Below are 13,175 nucleotides of genomic sequence, written 5' to 3'. Positions count from 1 at the left end.
CTGTGGTGAGAGTCTACACTCAAGTGCTACAGCAAGGTCAAGTGTAGACAATGTGCTAATATGACACAAAGGAAATTTGTTTTTAAATTCAATCTGTGATTTTAGCTTGATTTCCTCCTTTAATAACTGTTGCCGTACTCTGGGTTTTAAAAGCTGTTATGGCATGTTTCTTTTTCCTAGCATGCATGATCTTTGAGGTAAAAAAGTAGTATATCAGCCACTGTCAGTACCTTATCCTTTCTTGATAACAGTACCAACATCTTTCTTGCTTTCTTTCATTACTTTTTACAAGACTTCATATAGGGCCAAATTCTGACAGCCTACCACTTTTCTTCCTAAAGAGATTTACACAAACAAAAGCAGCATTAATTGTGTGCTTATCCTCCAGTTGGTCCTACATGCCTGCATAGATTATTCCTTCCAACAGCAGGGTAAACAGAGTTGGTCAGGAGTGAGTGGAGCACTAACCACATAAGGGCTCCTATGCAGAGATGGTCAGGAAATAATTTTATCCCCAACAAAAAAAATTCAAAAGAGAATGCATTTTTTAATGTTCATCAAAAATGTTTCTTTGAAATTTTATATAATTAAAAAAAAACCAAATAAACTAATTCTCCTAAATTTTTCAGTTTCCAAAAACAATATAAACCAAAAAATTGGTAATTGGATTTTCATTTTTTATTGAAAACCTGAAAACTGTAAACAAAAATAGAAAAATTTCATGCAAATTTTCTTAGAGACAAAAAGCCATTTTCCATCTAACAAACATTTAGATGGAAAATTTTTGACCAACTCTACTCTCATGTTGAAATGTGTTCTATTATGTTGTTCTCTTGTATTTGTCACTGTAGCTAAAATGTACTATTAAAGTGTATGGATTTTAGCTAGAAAATCCCAGTAGACCCTACATAATATCCTTTACTATATGAATCTCCTTCTGAGATCCTTGGGTAACTCCACACTCACAAACACCATTCATCTGATTATGCTTTTGAGTTCTAGTTGCACAGCAGATGATTTGACCTTGGCTCCCTTGACAGAAATACCTCAAACCACTGTCACACTTAAAATGGTTGTGGTTTATTGGCTCTAAACATTTTCTTCTGTTCAGTTTTTAAACATGTTCAGTTTGTGGTATTAGTAGAAGTTCTGCACCAATAGTTACTTGTTAAATACTTATTAAAATCCTCTTTGGTGTACCATCATGCATAACAGAACCCAGTCTTGAGCATAGAAGTTCTGGTTGCTTTTAATCACTGACATTAAACACCAGAAACATCAATGAGCTAGGATATCTGTGGTCAGAAGGGTATTTCCCTTCTGTCGAAATGCAGTTATAACTGTACTTCTCCAGCATAAGACAATTATGTAGTCTTAAAAGTGCATCTGTAATGGTGAGGGATTTTCCCCACAACAGAACAGCTTGGATCCTGTCAGAGCAGCTTGTCTATACTCAGGTTGGCCATAGCTTCAGGTGCTGATCCCTGTGCTAATTATCTCTGTCAGCAGCATAATCATGAGTTTGTGTCAGGGATCAACTGACTTCGGGTTGATTCCTCAGCCCTGTAATGGTGCCGTACAGTTGTCATGCATTCTTCAGTACACACAGGCCATGAGGGATAGTGTGTTAATCAAGACAGCAGATATACACATGATAGCAATAACACTCTGGGATGTGTTTCATATGGTAGTTTTGATAATATTTGTATCTATTCTGCTTTGGATGTTTTCACTGTGATATTAACATGAACAGCAACAACAGATGCTGGAATTGCAGAAATGAAAATGGAGACTTGATAAAGATATTAAAACCCTGCCCATTAGTGCTTTCCTTCTGGAATGACATGAAGAAATAAACATTCATTTGTTTTTAAATAATAACTTATCTAGAGACCTCAAAAATATGCACCTGGAGGTAATAATCTACTGCTCTAGCAAAGTAGCCCATAAGATATTATTATTGAATGCTGCCAGTGTGAGGAGCAGACAGTGGTAGAAGCTGCCATCAACTCCTGTTCCGCCAGGGTGCCCACAGCTGGCGGAGTCTTAGAACCATCTGGCTAGGAAGTGGGGGCTAAGACTTCTTGAGACAGAATTTCCCTGGGGCACAGTTGCCTCTGTGGGTGCAGAAGGATTGCAGATTGACACCCCTTTTCCCATGCACATGGGATGAAGCAAGCCCTATATATACTGTAATCAGTTTACAAGTAAATCTGTGAATAGGAACAAAATATTTGTTTGACAATGTCGGACAAGTTCTTTACCCTGCTGAGGGTTAGTTTACTTTCTTCTTTGAGTGCTGTCCCTGTGAGTGTTCCACTCCAGGTGACAGTGCGTCCCGGCACCGTTGATCAGAGATCTTCGGTATAAGTGCCTGGTCAGCGCAGCTGTTGTCTTGCGGCGTCATTTGAGTCTGTGCAGCGCGCACATGGCCCGACTCCCTCAGTTCCTTCTCAACTGTCCTCGGCTGAAGACGGAGATCAGGGCAATGCTGTAGCTTCTTCCCCTATTGACAGGAAAATTAAATACGATTAACCCAGTTCCACCCTGCCCTTTAGATAAGTTAGTTAATAGTTAGTTAGTTAAAAAAAAAAAAAACTTTTATCCCCCATTTTTCTTCAAGCTCCCCGCAGAGCGAAAACCTTGATACGTATTCTTGGTCCACCGCAACCTCTCCCTCTTTTACTTCAACATGCCAGGCTCCCCTGGTTTTAAAAAATGCGGGTCCTGCAATGAGGCAATGCCGTGCTCGCTTGCTCTGTGTGCGGTGCCTCGGAGAGACACACATTCTGGCAAAGTGTGCCACTGTAGCAACCTAAAAGCAAAGGCCCAATTGCAACCGAGACCTGCACCTGAAAATGATCCTTATGGAGAAATCGCTCCAGTATGGATCAGAGAAGGATGTATCTAAACCTTCTCCTAAGTGCTCTCCATCCCTCTCGGAACCAACCAAGAGCACAGCGCCACCCTTTCAGGAGAAGAGGAAGCGAGCCTCGAGCTCCACACACAGGGAACCAACTAAAAAGAAGCGATCCCCTGCGAGGTCGCTATCAGCAGTGCTGACGGTCTTGAGAGCCAGCACCTACGACTCTCCCCGCACCTCCAGCACCAGGAGCACCACCCATAAGCTGAACAAGTCGAGACATCAAACTACCCATGTCTCCTCCGCGCTGACGGTACCGACGCCCTTGTTGGAACCAGTGCCCGCCACACAACTACCTCCGGTGCCAACACGACCCTCAGTACCGCCACCGGCACCAACAAATCTCCCGGCACTGGCAGATGGCACCACAATGGGGCCACCGGCACCTGCTAAATACAAGATGCCTAAACCATCAGGATCGATCACAACACGTCAGTGCCACACCTGCCAGCACCACAACAATTCTTAACGCAGAAAGACATCTCTGTGGTGCCGGTGCCAGAATCACCTTCACTCGGCACCGTGAGTTCTCTTTTAACCCAACCAACTTCACCCCCGGCATATTCAGTGTTTACTGATAGCGATAATGAGGACCAGGACCAAGAGGAGCAACTGTTCTCACCACCAGATTCTCCTACACCCCCGTAAAACACACCTCTGGGGCTTTACAATACAAAGAACAACCCCAATGGCCACGGTATGGCCCCCCATGGATGGGCCCCCACATGCCATATCCAATGCAATGACCACTATGGGACCCATGGGCAGCGTATATGGCTCACCACACCTGCACTTCATCACCACCCAGGGCACAACTTCGCTCCTAACCAGTATCCCCAGTGCACCCTACATCCATGGATGCAGTGGACCCACCGGAGGAGCCTGAGGAAGAGGCCATACCTGAGATGCTATCCCCGGAATACAACTCGTCCTTGTCTCCAGATGAAGCCGTCATGCCACCTGTGTGCACTCTGGTCTGGCGATTTCAAATAGTGTCAGGAGCTGTTCAAATGAATAGCAGTCAGTCAGGAAATTCCATTAGAGGAGGTTCAAGAGAATCAACATAAGCTCTTGAAAATTTTGCAACCCTCTTTGGCATCAAAAATTGGGCCCCTATAAATGATGGCATTTTAGAACCTGCTGAAAATATATGGCAGACCCTGGCTACTGCTCCACCAACATGCAAGAGGGCAGATCGCAAATATTACATCCCAGTCAAGGGCATGGGCTTCCTATTTGCCCACCCATAACCCAATTCCCTGGTGGTGGAAGCAGCAAGCCACAGGGAAAAACAACCTCAACACCAATCCACACTGCAAGATAAGGACCACAAGCGCTTAAACCTCCTAGGCCGCAAGGTATATACATCATCCAAACTACAATTTAGAATAGCCAACTATAGCGCACTTCTTGCCAAGTACGATCTATGGCAAACTTTTCTAATTCACCACAGATATACCAGAGGACAGGAGAGCCCAATTCAAATTGGTCCTGATCGAGGGTCACCAGAATGGCCCTACAGGCTTCCCTGGACAAGGCCAATGTGGCAGCTCGAACTATGGCTACCGCAGTGGTCATGCGCAGAGCCTCATGGCTATCATCATCTGGCATCCCGAAGGAGCTCCAATTAAAGATAGAGGACCTGGCCTTCGACAAGGACAAATTATTTTCAGCAAAAACAGACGAAGTCCTGCACACAATGAAGGACTCACGAGCTACCCTGCGTACTCTGAGCATATACACTCCGCCCCCAAAAATAAAGTGGTACCATCCATACCAGAGACCCAGGGCACCACAATACAACCACTTGCAATCCAGACCTTATGAGGCGGAAAGAAACCGCAATAGACTACCCAGGCGCAGACAGAACCAAACAGACCAGTCAGCGTCCCAACCATCTGGAAACAACCCACAATTTTGAAGGATTGGTCGAGGGTCTGAGCAACCACCCCCTAACACCAGCACTCACCTGCCCATTTGGCCACCGCCTACATCATTTCTACCATACCTGGCAGCAAATCACACAAGACCTCTGGGTTCTGGAGATAGTATATTCGGGCTACTCCATCCCTTTAACTTCCTGCCCACCTACCCTACCCCCTTCCCCTCTCCTCTTCAGTGACCCTTCTCACGAGCACCTGCTACGAATTGAATTAAATAATCTTCTTCAGCTAGGTGCAGTAGAAACAGTGCCAACACAATACAGAGGGAAGAGATTCTATTTCCCCAGAAGAAAAGCAGCGGATGGCGACCGATACTAGACCTATGAAGGCTCAACAAATTCATATGCTCCCAAAAATTCAAGATGGTCACATTGGGCACAATAATCCTAGCACTGGAACGGGGGACTGGTTCTCAGCCCTCGACCTACAAGACGCATATGTCCACATCTCAATACATCCAGCACACAGACGATTCCTCCGATTCATAGTAGGACAAGAACATTTCCAGTACAGAATGCTCCTATTCGGTCTCTCCACTGCACTGAGGGTATTCTCCAAAACCCTGGTAGTAATCGCAGCTCATCTACGCAAACAAGGGATCATATTTTTCCCATACCTGGACAACTGCCTCATCAAGGGTCGTTCATACAAAGAGACAGAAACAATCACAATTCTCACCATCAACCTCTTCCAGAGACTAGGGCTGCAAATAAATTTTCAAAAATCCACTTTGATACTCACACAAACAACTGGAGTTCATCGGGACCTATCTAGACTAAACTCAGGCCAGAGCCTTGCTACCTCACACCAGATTCCTGGCCATCAAACCCCTCATAGACACTGTGTTGATCTGCCCAAGAATTGAGTCAGTGCTTACAACTACTAGGTCACATGGCCACCACCACATTCGTGGTGAAATAAGACAGACTACACATGAGGTGCCTCCAGGGCTGGATGAGCTCCATATACAGACCCACCAAACACAGACTCAACATGATGGTAACACCACCCACTGCTGTACTAATGTCATTACAACGATGGACAAAGACAGAATATCTGCATAGGTGTCCCCTTCCACCACAGACTTCCCTCCATCATGATAACTACAGATGCTTTCCTACTGGGCTGGGGAGCACACCTAGACCACCACACGATACAAGGAAGGCGGTCAATGTCAGAATCACACCTGCACATAATCCTTCTAGAGCTCAGGGCAGTGCAAAAAGCCTGCATTCACTTCTTACCACTCTTAAGGCACAAATCCGAATAATGACAGACAATATCACATGCATGTTTTACATTAACAGACAAGGCAGGGCTGGATCGTGTTCCTTATGCGTGGAAGCAATGAAACTATGGAACTGGTGCATCCAGCACCACATCAACATCTCCACTTCATACCTACCCGGATGTCGGAATACTATGGCTGATACACTAAGAAGACAATTTTCACAGGAACACAAATGAGAACTGAATTCGAGGGGCGTACAACAAATATTCGACCTACGGGGATTCCCATCTATCGACCTATTTGCCACAACAAAGGACCGCAAATGCCCTCTCTTTTGCTACAGAGCAGGGCTCAACTCCTGCTCTCTGGGAGACGCTTTCCTGATTTGATGGGACAAGACACTTATGTATGCACTCCCACCGATCCCACTAATACACAGGGTTCTATACAAGGTCAGAGACGGCAAAGCCAGGTACCCTTACCTGCTGTGCATGTCAGTGTACCCTCCACGAACTCTCTTGATGAGGTTGGACCTCCTATCCCAGGACGACGGTCAGATCCTCCATCCACAACTGGAGAGGCTCCACCTGAAAGTGTGGTTCCTCTATGGTTCCAAGTACAAGAGATAACCTGTTCAGAACAGGTCAAATGCATATTACTGAACAGCAGACAGGACTCCACGCACAATACTTACATTCAAAAGTGGAAACGTTTCTGTGTATGGTGCCTGCAAAAGGGCTCACTCCCTACACTACACCCCTTCCTGTACTGCTGGATTACCTGGTAGAGCTCAAGAATTCAGGACTTTCATTCAGCTCTATCAAAGTACATCTCGTAGCAATTAATGCTTTTCATGACAGAATTGATGGATTCTCGGCATTTACATATCCAACCACCAAATGCTTCCTCACAAGGCTTCAGAACCTTTACCCCAAAGTACACCCTCCCACATCCACGTGGGATCTGAACCTAGTCCTCTGGGTCCTCATGAGTCCTCCCTTTACAGCCCTAACTTCCTGCTCTTTACTACACATGTCAATGAAGGTAGCATTCCTAGTTGCCATCGCATTGGCTAGACGGGTGAGCAAAATAGACACACTGATGGCCAATCCTCCCTATACAATCTTCTTTAAGGATAAGGACACAATGCGACTTCACCCTAAATTCCTCCCGAAGTTTGCATCCAAATTACACGTCAACCAACCAAAACACCTTCCCACGTTCTACCCTAAAACACACAAAACCCCACAGGAGGCCACACTACACACCCTTGATGTGAGAAGAGCAATAGACTTCTATTTAGACAGAACAAAACCATTCCGTAAATCCCCTAGACTCTGTCTCCACAACCAAACGATCTAAGGGTGCCGCTATATCCAAGCAACGACTTTCCAAGTGGATATCAGACTGTATCAGATCATGCTATCAGACCCAGAACATAGAACCTCCTGCCGGGGTCAGGTCCCACTCTACTTGAACCCATAGGCGTGCGCAGCACATTTCATTAGGGTGTGCACCCAGGGAATTTTTTTTTTTAAGGCGAACATCATAAAGGGCAGGGTGTGGGAGGGGGTGCTGTGTGCAGGAAGGGGCTGAGGGCAAGGGATTGGGGCAGAGGAGGGGTGTGGGGTGTATGAGGGGGCTCAGGGAAGGGGGTTGGGGTGCAGGAGGGGTGCGGGGTGCGGCAGGGGGCTCAGGGCAGGGGGCTGGGGTTCAGGAGAGTGCAGTGTGCAGGAAGGGGCTCAGGGCAAGGGATTGGGACAGAGGAGGGGTGTGGGTGTATAAGGGGGCTCAGGGAAGGGGGTTGGGGTGCAGGAGGGGTGCGGAGTGCAGGAGGGGGCTCAGGGCAGGGTGTTGGGGTGCAGGAGGGGTACAGGGTGCAGGCAGGGGGCTTAGGGAAGGGGGTTGGGGGGCAGGAGGGGGCTCAGGGCAGGGGGTTGTGGGGCAAGGTGCAGGCAGGGGGCTCAGGGCAGGGAGTTATGGGCCAGGGGGTTGGGGTGCAAGGTACAGGCAGGGGGCTCAGGGCAGGGAGTTGGGGGGCAGGGGGCTGGGGTAAGAGGTGCAGGCAGGGGGCTCAGGGCAGGGAGTTGGGGGACAGGAGGGTAGGCTGTTTGTAGGCAGGCCCGCGGCTGGGGATCTGGGCTCCCCCGTCCTGGCAGGCAGGCTCGGGGGCCGAGCTGGGCGCTTGGGGCCAGGCCGGGCAGAGGCAGCTGGGGTGGATCGCAGAGGGGCCGGGCTGCTCCCAGGGCTGGACTCAAGGCCGAGGGTGCCGGGCCGGAGCCCCCAAACAGCACCGGGGAGCTGAGCTCGCAGCCGGGCTGTCGGGGGGCCTGTGGGCCGGGCTCACCCCCTGCCCCGGGCCTCCTGGCTCCCGGGCCCCACTTAAGGTGGGCTGGGCTCAGGGGCGGCCTGACTCCCCTGGGTGGTGCCCGGGCCCCCGGCCAGTGCAGGGAGCCGCAGGCGGGTTTGGGGCCCTGGGTGCTGGAGGGGGGCAGCTGCCTTGGGTGGGGGCTGTGGCCACCTTAAGCGGCTTTGTTGGTGCTGTCAGGGAGCACATGGGGCTGTTAAAACAGCCAGCCCAGCCCTGGGGAAGGGGAGCCCGGCTCAACAGGGTGCAGGCAGGGGGCTCAGGGCAGGGAGGGGGGGTGCAGGAGGGGTTCGGGCTCCGGCCCGGCGCCGCTTACCCGCAGCGGCACGCTCCCTGCCTGCCAGGGCCCCATGCCGCGCCACTCACCACGTCCCCGCGCAGCCCCGGGGGACGGGTGGCACAGGGCTCTGCACGCTGCCCTTGCCACGCCTCCAGGTACCTCCCCTGAAGCTCCCATTGGCCGCGGTTCCCCGTTCCCAGACAATGGGAGCTTCGGGAGGCGGTGCCTGGAGCAACCCCCCGGCCCCAGAGACATGGTGCCCTGATGGCTGCTTCTGAAAACAGCGCGGGGCCTGCGGCACCACGGGGGGCAAATCCCGCGGGCCGGATCCAAAGCCCTGAGGGGCCAGATCCGGATCCGGCCCATGGGCATTAGGGTGTGCCCGGGCACACCCGGCACACCCCGTGCGCACGCCTATGCTTGAGCCAGTCAACATCTGTGGCATTCCTACACAACGTACCCATTCTGGACATTTGCAAAGCCACCACATGGGCATTAGACCACACTTTTGCCAAGCACTATCCCATCACACAGAATGCCAGGTCAGATACCTTACTGTCCTCTCCGCTGCTACAATGCACATAAAGTCCCCCCAACCATAGTGGGTACTACTCTACATTCACCTTGAGTGGAGCACCCACAGGGACAGCACTCGAAGAAGAGACAGTTTCTCACCTTGTGCAGTAATTGAGGTTCTTCGAGATGTGTGTCCTTGTGGGTGCTGCACTATCCACCCTCCTCCCCTCTACTTTGGAGTTCAAGAACAAAGACTCTACGGTAGAGAAGGAACTGAGGGGGTCGGGCTGTGCATGCACTGCATAAACTCAAACGATGCTGCGAGACAACAGCTGTGCACGTGCGGACTGACCAGGCACTGCTACTGAAGATCTCCGATCAAAGGCGTCTGGACACACCGTCACCTGGAGTGGAGTACCCACAGGGGAACACATCTCAAAGAACCTCAGTTACTGCACAAGGTGAGTAACCTTCTCACACAAGTAGTTCCATTGAAATCCAAGGATGGCACAAACTGACCACTAATGATTATAGCTTTGCTGTACTTTTCTCGCTCATTTATTTTTTTTTCTATTTACAGTCCTCTCTCATTTTGGATTGGATTTCAGCTATTGTTATCACTCTGTTAAAAGTCACTATTCTATTAACTAGTGTTGCTCAAATTGAGTTTTAAGATTCTCTAGTGATGTGTCACTACTATTTGCAATATGCTGGATTCTAAGTTAAATTTTTGAAATATTGAAATGACAGCATGGAGCATCTCTTAGCTGTTTTGCTGAATCAGGGCATTGATTACACGTTCAAATGACCAAATTCATATATCATGTACACCAGTTCTCACTGAGGGTAGGCATGTGTTGGTGTGAATAAGCATTTGAGAATTTGGAGAGGAAAGATGCAGGATTCGTTTCAGGTCTCTGACCTAATCTCTTCCCCCTAGCGCATGTGAAGTTACTGATGGAGAATGGCAGTGAAAGTTACTGATGGAGAATCTTCACTAGCTTATGGAGGTTCCACTTTTCACACTGTAGCATATCCACTAGAGATTCATGGGGCAGCTATGAATCAGTGAGACCCTGGTTTCATAGCTCTTTTAAGAGGTGTGCTATCTAAGAGAGGGAAGCAGCAGAGGAATTGGAAGTTGTGTAACAAACCAGAAGCAAGAGGCATGCAGACTTCTCTGTTGGGTCCTCTGAATTTGTGAGGACCTAAAGGCATCCACACGTGTGGGGTTAAGAAAGAATATGAGTCTATGAGTCTATATGTATATATTGCGCCTCATCTCTTGCATGCATAGGGTTAATAGTCTCGCCAACTCCAAATATTCAAAAATCATGAGTCAGGCCCTAACATATCCTGAGATAGACTTAAAAACCATAGGACTTTCAAAAATAATAATTTTATGGTTCTTATTTGTTTTATGGGTTTTTGAGACTGTGGGGTTCATGGTTTCCCATTTCCCCCCCATGACTATGCAAGCTAGACGCATACTTTTCTTTTAAATGAAAGCTGAGATTCTCCTGTAATAAAATGGGGGGTTGACATTACCATATCAGAGGTGGAAGCCAAGCTTGAACAGCTAAACGGGACTAAATCGGGCGGACCGGATGATCTTCATCCTAGAATATTGAAGGAACTGGCGCGAGAAATTGCAAGCCCCTTAGCGATAATTTTTAATGAATCTGTAAACTCGGGGGTGGTACCGTTGGACTGGAAAATATCTAATGTGGTTCCTATTTTCAAGAAAGGGAAAAAAAGTGACCCGGGTAACTACAGGCCTGTTAGTTTAACATCTGTAGTATGCAAGGTCTTGGAAAAAATTTTGAAGGAGAAAGTAGATAAGGACCTTGAGGTGAATGGCAATTGGGACAAATTACAACATGGGTTTACGAAAGGCAGATCGTGCCAAACCAACCTGATCTCCTTCTTTGAGAAAGTAACAGACTTTCTAGATAAAGGAAATGCGGTGGATCTAATATACCTCAATTTTAGTAAAGCGTTTGATACGGTACCGCATGAGGAATTACTGGTTAAATTGGAAAAGATGGGGATCGATATGAAAATCCAGAGGTGGATAAAGAACTGGTTAAAGGGGAGACTGCAGGAGGTAGTACTGAAAGGTGAACTGTCAGGTTGGAGGGAGGTCACCAGCGGGGTTCCTCAAGGTTCGGTTTTGGGTCCGATTTTATTTAATCTATTTATTACTGACCTTGGAACCGAATGTAGGAGTGGGCTGATAAAGTTTGCGGATGACACAAAGTTGGGAGGTATTGCCAATTCGGAGAAGGATCGGGATATCCTGCAGGGAGACTTGGATGACCTTGTGAATTGGAGTAATAGCAATAGGATGAAATTTAATAGTGAGAAGTGTAAGGTGATGCATTTAGGGATGACTAACAAGAATTTTAGTTATAAGCTGGGGACGCATCGGTTGGAAGTAACGGAGGAGGAGAAGGACCTCGGAGTCCTGGTTGACCGCAGGATGACTATGAGTCGGCAATGTGACGTGGCTGTGAAAAAAGCTAATGCGATCTTGGGATGCATTAGGCAAGGTATTTCTAGTAGGGACAAAGAGGTGCTGCTTCTGTTATACAAGGCGCTGGTGAGACCTCATTTGGAGTACTGTGTGCAGTTCTGGTCTCCTATGTTTAAAAAGGATGAACTCAAACTGGAACGGGTACAGAGAAGGGCCACTAGGATGATCTGAGGAATGGAAAACCTTTCCTATGAAAGGAGACTCGAGGAGCTCGGTTTGTTTAGCCTAACCAAAAGAAGGCTGAGGGGAGATATGATTGCTCTCTTTAAATATATCAGAGGGATAAATACCAGGGAGGGAGAGGAATTATTTCAGCTCAGTACTAATGTGGACACGAGAACAAATGGATATAAACTGGCCGTGGGGAAGTTTAGGCTTGAAATTAGACGAAGGTTTCTAACCATCAGAGGGGTGAAATTTTGGAACAGCCTTCCGAGGGAAACGGTGGGGGCAAAAGACCTCTCTGGCTTCAAGATTAGGCTAGATAAGTTTATGGAGGGAATGGTTTGAGGGGATAACGTGATTTTAGTCAATTAGGCAATAACGTGCCATCGCTGGTAAAATGAGGGTCCGGCTGGAGAATCTTGCCTGTATGCTCGGGGTTCTACTGATCGCCATATTTGCTGTCGGGAAGGAATTTTCCTCCAGGGTAGATTGGCAGAGGCCCTGGAGGTTTTTCGCCTTCCTCCGCAGCATAGGGCAGGGGTCGCAAGCTGGAGGATTCTCTGCGACTTGAAGTCTTTAAATCACGATCTGGAGACTTCAACAGCTGAGTTAAGGGAAAGTGGGTGGGTCAGCTTTTGTGGCCTGCATCATGCGGGAGGTCAGACTAGATGACCATAATGGTCCCTTCTGACCTTAAAGTCTATGAGTCTATGAGTGTATGAGAATCAGTGAATCTGGTTTTCACAGTTTCCATTTCTATATTTGGGTTTTCCAGAGAATCAGTTTGCTTAGGAGAACATTGGACCCATATTATAGTGTATGGCCATATACAAAAACGTACGTTAAGTGTGCCTAGAGCTGGGCATATAAATGAATTTTGTGTTTGCTAGCACCACAAAAAAAAAAAAAAATTTTGTCAACCCTAAAAAAAAAATTTTAAAAAAATTTTGGAAAAAAAAAAAAAAAAAAAAATTATTTTGGGCCAAATGAATATTTTGTTTGTCAAAAATGAAACATTTATTTCAACCTAAAGTGAAGTGTTTAATTTCATTTTCAAGGTTTTTTAAAAAAAAATAAAATAAAATTGCAATAACATTCTAAACAAAAAATCATTATGAATTGAAATATCAAAATGTTTCATTTTGATTTTTTTTTTTGTTTGGGTGTTTTGGTCTGACCAAAAATTTTTTGGCAAATTCAACGCAAATTTGTA

The 13,175-nt window shown here is 47.3% G+C and overlaps 1 protein-coding gene and 1 long non-coding RNA gene across 2 annotated transcripts in view; one reads left to right on the top strand and one right to left on the bottom strand.

Moving 5' to 3' along the window:
* Positions 1-13,175, top strand: part of LOC112125929 (dystrophin-like) — a 1,989,526-nt gene that overhangs the window by 1,664,991 nt on the left and 311,360 nt on the right. The gene's annotated exons all lie outside the window — the stretch shown is intronic.
* Positions 2,432-6,684, bottom strand: LOC112112036. The gene is made up of 3 exons (XR_002908555.2): positions 6,580-6,684; positions 3,824-3,925; positions 2,432-2,506 (listed from the first exon to the last, which is right to left on the bottom strand). It is a non-coding gene; the product is annotated as an uncharacterized LOC112112036 (long non-coding RNA).

Source organism: Terrapene carolina, unplaced genomic scaffold (assembly GCF_002925995.2).
Source record: "Terrapene carolina triunguis isolate 2854851 unplaced genomic scaffold, T_m_triunguis-2.0 Scaffold22, whole genome shotgun sequence".
NCBI classification, from domain to species: domain Eukaryota; kingdom Metazoa; phylum Chordata; order Testudines; family Emydidae; genus Terrapene; species Terrapene triunguis.
This window is presented reverse-complemented; position numbering and strand designations above follow the sequence as displayed.